The sequence below is a fragment of the Papaver somniferum genome, chromosome 10 (genome assembly GCF_003573695.1).
Source record: "Papaver somniferum cultivar HN1 chromosome 10, ASM357369v1, whole genome shotgun sequence".
NCBI classification, from domain to species: domain Eukaryota; kingdom Viridiplantae; phylum Streptophyta; class Magnoliopsida; order Ranunculales; family Papaveraceae; genus Papaver; species Papaver somniferum.
In genome coordinates, this window is record NC_039367.1 from 150,965,122 (window position 1) to 150,970,956 (window position 5,835).

Below are 5,835 nucleotides of genomic sequence, written 5' to 3' on the forward strand. Positions count from 1 at the left end.
ACCTAGAACTGAGCAGAAAGCAGATATATTGACAAAGGCATTAGCTCGGATCGAGTTTGAAGAAATGAGATAACTGATTGGAGTACAAGATATGTCACGGGTAAGGTTGAAGCTTAACGGGGAGAATGTTGGTTAAACTTCAACATAAAAGTCACTAACAAGCTGGTTAGGACAAGATTAGGAAGATGAAGTAATCCTAAGGGAATTAGAAGTCATCTAGTTCTAAGAAAAGGAAAGACATGTAATAAGGTAATAGGACTAAGAAAAGGAATTCATAGTTCTATATATATATGATCACCAAAGTTGTGGTTGATCATATGAGCAAGATTAGAGCTTGTGTTTAGTTTTGAGAGATTTTCTAAACATCAATAAAGAGAGTTGTCTTTATATAAGCTAAGTTTCATCTTGCAGTTGCCATTACTTATTGTATACTTGATAAAATGCGCGATGGAATTCTTTTAGATTACAGAAGATATATAGGAAACATGATTGGATCATGCAATGGTTTGTTTCGGAGGAGGACGTTATCTGAAACCTTTTGTTTCGGATAGGATTGCAGCAATTGATTTGGAAGAGGAGAAGTTCCAGGTTATCCCATTGTCACGTTTTAGAGATTCCAAGTACAAACATCGCCCCAAGTTGCTGAGAGGGAATAATTTGTATTTGGTGTGTACATTCGATGACAAACATGGCACGGATATTTGAGCATACCACAGGGACGAGAATTTGTGGGGTTGGAATAAGGAATTCACTATAGAGTGGGAAGAGACGTATTTGAGAGATCTGTAGTTCTTTGACATCATCCAAGACTCTATGGTTTTGAACAAAATGTTCCATGGTCATGCTATCCATTTGTTTCTTCTTCTTTTTGTTTCCTTTATGGAGCTGGTACGGCTGGTACTGCTTGTGTTGTATGACCTTTTGCTAATCCGAAAGAGCTCTTCACATAAGCAGCAGCATTATATGAACTTATGAACTGAAAGATATCCTTTGGATCCGAGACATTTCATTTCCTGGTGCTGCCTTTAGGAAGGTTCTAAATTGGCTGATACTACCTTGGGATTGGGTCAATTTGAACAGATTTCCAAACTCTACATTACAGAGAAAACTGGGTGAAGAACAAGGATCCATGCATCCATTTTGACAAGTGGGAAGAGGGTTAGAAGTTTAATTGAGAAGCAAAAGTATGCAACATCTGACCTGTAGACTGGATTCTGGAATCAGCAATCCTAATTATTTCTTGGTTCCAATTCTACTAAGAGTGGCGACATAATTTTTCGAACTGTGAGAGTCGCCTGGAAAAAGATGTTCTCCCCCTCCCAAGATAATCTAGTCATAAAATTTACTGACCTACTGACATACACGACCCGTTTACAAGACGCAAATAAGTTTGGACAGACCGAAGATCTTATAAAAGAAAAGGTTCTAAGATTGTTGCTGTCTCAACCCCATAAAATTGTTGCTTCGTTGCATTTTCTAACCATGGAGGAAGTTCACTATTCTTAGAATAGGTTGATTCTGGAAACAGAAAATGGGCTATATAGCCAAAATTGGGTATTTCCTGGACCAAATAGACATTTAGGATTCGGCCTGGGTCAAATAGTCAATGGAAAGGAGGTTACGTTACTACCCTTTTGGAAGGGATATCTTTTTCTCGTCTTCTACGTCTCCTGAAACATAAACCAGATCTAAAAAATCCAAAAGAAAGCTCTTGTTTTCCATCACTTCTGCACCCTCAGCTTTCTTGTTTTCCATCCATGATTCGATGTCAATCTTTGCATCATTTACTTCGATCTGTAACCAATTTTTTCGATCCATAAGTATTTTATTTCTATAATCTCAATTGTGAGCCATCTTTTTCCTTGAATTTTAAACTGTAACTTTTTATATTTCGTCTTGTAACAGTAGAAAAAAGATGGAAACCCATTTTTTTTCATCATCAGTAAAGAAGAGTAAAACAGGAATCAACCGTGAAGACGTTTTGAATCCCCTTTTATTTCATCATTGTCGGTGGATTTTTCTGTGGTACGAAACATGAAGTGAAATCCCTATTTTTTTTTTAGTATCAGTTTTCTGGTGGTATTTGGTTTGATTTAGTGGTGGTGATATTCAGTTTTTGGCTGTAAGAATCAAAGAAGATGAACTTGAGATGTGATCGATGGATGGGTTTGTTTTAGAGAAGAGAAGAAATTGCAATCGAACGATGAAGAAGATGGTTCCATGTTGAATCTGGTGATGATAGATTTTGTTGATTCGTCTTCTTCTTTGACGAGGTAAGTGATTACAAATTCTTCATTTATTCATTATGAATTGATAGTTTGTTTTGTCAATCTATGAGATTGTGTGAAAGATTAAGGCTAAATTAGAGGATTTTTTGGATGTTTAGATTGATTACAAAACTGAATTTTTTGATGTAGATTCAAAGATATGCATGTACCTAGCTATTTTGCATAAACAGTTTATGAAGTGATTTTGTTCTACATACAAGCTTCAAGTCAGAAATAATTGGATGCAATTGTTATCATAAATTTGAATTTAGTTGAAATGATTTCCATCCATGTCTAAATAAATATGAAACTTGTATCATCTTTTTATAGATGAAAGCGGTATCATCCTATATTAAACCCAAAAACTATGAGATGAATGCATTATAGACTTTTTATTTTTCCTTATTGCTTAAACATGGATGAAACGGGTATCATCCTGTTTTGAATTTGATTGAATTATTTTTCATCCATTTTTATGGTTTGGATTGAATTGCTTAAACTAGTTTGAGATTAATTGAATTAGGCTTGGATGAAACTGGTTTCATCCTGTTTTGGGTTGAGCTGAAGTTGTTTTCATCTAAGTTTAAACAAGGATGAAACTAGTTTCAGTCATTGTAAACAAGGATGAAACAAGGATGAAACTGGGTTTCATCCTTTACTAAATTGGGTTGAATTTGCTTTCACCAATTTTGAAATAGGATGAAATTAGTTTCATCTATAGGTAGGATGAATCTATGACTTTTGAATTAGGTATCACTAATTGTAAACAAGGATGAAACTGGGTTTCATCCTACACTAAATTGGGTTGAATTTGGTTTCACCTATTTTAAACTACCATGTAATTGGTTTCATCCAGTTTTATGTTTGGTGGAATTTGGTTAATACATGGTATGATAATGCATAAGATGATCGGTATCATTATAACTCATTGCAAGTGCAGACAATTTACATTACCAAAGGTGTATGTATTTCATTCTCTTTTTCCTACTGGCAGATAAAGAGGAGGACAAGAAACTTGTAATATTGAAGAGTTCAAATGCTGTGAACCCTCTAGTACAAGGAGAATATTACACCGTCAGTATAAATTCAACTACAATGTATTTCATTTCTATAGAAATCATGTCCATGTTTGTCAGCTAGCACTCGGTTCTTTTGGTGCCTGTTTAACAAAAAGTAGTTCCTGTTGCTATTTTTGTGATCATATGTATCGGAAAAAGGCCAAGGTCTGTTTGTGGAGTTTCATGTTTCAAGTGAAGTGAGAAACCAAAATTCCTTTCAATTGAGCAACCAGGGTAAGAAATAAAAATATTTGTTTAGTTTGTCTGTTCATCCTATTTCTTTTGTTATATGGATGCATCCAAGTTTGTGGATCCTTTTATTGTAATTGGCTATAAGTAAGAGTTAGTGGATTATGTGGATTAAAGCATGATGTGTCCGTCACTTACTGGTGATTAGTGTTGTTTCCTTAAAGTGTGTTCAGTTGTGGTACACAGTACAGTTGATGCAGCTGTATTTTCTTCTGTATTTGTGCATTTGGGGTTGATTTGTTTATGTATGTATAACATAATGTATAAAAGAAATGTATGTTTGAGTATAGTACTCAACGTCTGATTTATGGGCCATTAGAAGACATATACAAAATCTTCATACTATGTAAAGGATATCTGTATGAGTCTTTTTTTCTGTATGCAAAACTTATCTGGCAATTTAAGTTTACTAAATCACTCTTAAATGGACAGGCTGCTCGATTGAAACCTGGGAGATTAATACCTTCATCAGTTCTTAAAGGTGTTAAAGGCTTAGCCATTTTGACTGAAGTTGTTGATAGCACTTGGCCTGGCAGAGAAGGTAGTGAACTGCACGTGGTCTTGTAACTGCTTACAGGGAAGCTGGAAGAATTTTTCAGTTACAGTGGTTGAATGTTGTACAAGCTCTGTTTTACGTACTCTGTATTTTGTTGTACAAGCTCTGTTTTGCTCTGTTTTTTGCTCTGTTTTAATACTCTGTTTTGCTTGCAATTAACTCGTAAACAGAGCAAAACATAGCAAATTAATTCTGTTTTTTTTTTGTTGTTGTTGTACTCTGTTTTTTTTATAGATTTCTATGTTCTTCTCCAACCCAGTATACATTTGTATAAGATAGGGACATAATTGTCTCTTCAGGTTAATAAATAAAAAATATTCTGGGTCAAATATCCATTTTGGCTAAATGAACAATATTTTTCTAATTTTTGGCTATATAAACAATATCTAAAGCTAAGAGTCTATTTCACCCATGAATTTTCTGTTTTGGTCTTTTTGAACAATTTTGTGTTCTGGAAAATGATTTTCTGAGTCTGCTTTTCATGAATAGCTTCCCGCACAGATGAAATCTTTGCTTCAGCTTTCTTTATCTGAATTTTCACCTCTGAAAGATCAGTTTCAAGCTCGTTTTGTCTTGTGCAGAGGCCAACATACTCCACCTGCATTGAATCCAATACTTGCATCCTTCTCGAAACCACTTAACATTGAATTTCAAAGCCTCAGCATCTTTGATGAATCCTTCCCGTTCCTTCAGCAATACTTCATTCAGTTCCACACTTGGCTTAGTTTCCATTGCCGAAATGATCCTCAATAAAAACACATGCCACTACCATAGTATCACTGGATTTGATGACTTTTTTAGTGGCGATATGGCCATACTTACGATAGATTTTCTTATACAAGATCTCATACTCTTTTGGAATCTTAAAGTTGTCTACAGATACAAATCCTTTCACTCTCTCTTGAGCGGAAGTGCTTGTAGGCCCTATGAGGGAAGGAATGACATCTACCGAAGTCGGAATAAGTAACGAGGAGGAATCAAGAGTTTGGCAATTGGAAAAGGACGTATTGCTTGCAGCTTCCACAGGTTCCTGAACAAGCTTACCTACTCAAGATCAAGTAATTCAACTCCCCTAGTGTACATGTGCCTCAGAACAAGCTGCCAAATTCCGTATGTGTACATCATTGCCCATGTAAGTCCTTCACTCTGGTGTGGTATTCTAGTAATCATGTATTGGAGTTTGGGACTAACCCCAAGGTGAACGTCAAAATGAAACTCCCCTAATGATATCAAATGGAATTTAAGTTTAAACTAGAAGCAGGAACAGCCAAATGGGTCACATCCTAAATCCTCCAGAAACACAAAGATAACTATCTTGACACCAAACATTAAAGCCTAACAGAGAAACTTGGTTAGAACAATTTTACAACCATACCGATCAAAAAAAAAAAAAAAAACAATTTTACAACCATAAAAAATATATCCTTAATTTGTTTACTTAGTAGCAGGGAGCTGGAGATAATCCAACAACTGAGAGAACAGAACCCCTTAAAAGACAAACATTTGTTAGGTAATGTTGGAATATAATTTGTAATCTGGATTAGTTTTGGTAAGTATGAATGGTGTTTGGTCATGATGTAAGAATAGTCTAGAGTTAACCAAGGTTGTAGGTACACAAAATAGGTTCGCCACGTGGTCGCACAGGAATGCACAAATTAGGTCCGAAGAATCTCATTCAAAGATCTTGCATCATTCCCCAAGATCC

General features: G+C 35.3%; 1 long non-coding RNA gene across 2 annotated transcripts; it reads left to right on the forward strand.

Annotated features, from left to right (window-relative positions):
• Positions 1 to 1,568: 1,568 nt before the first annotated feature.
• Positions 1,569 to 4,384, forward strand: LOC113317452. 2 transcript variants are annotated; one of them, XR_003343542.1, is made up of 4 exons: positions 1,569 to 2,025; positions 2,114 to 2,273; positions 3,262 to 3,559; positions 4,007 to 4,384. It is a non-coding gene; the product is annotated as an uncharacterized LOC113317452 (long non-coding RNA). The 2 variants fall into 2 exon arrangements; XR_003343541.1 differs by having other exon boundaries at positions 1,570 to 2,273.
• The last annotated feature ends 1,451 nt before the right edge of the window (positions 4,385 to 5,835 follow it).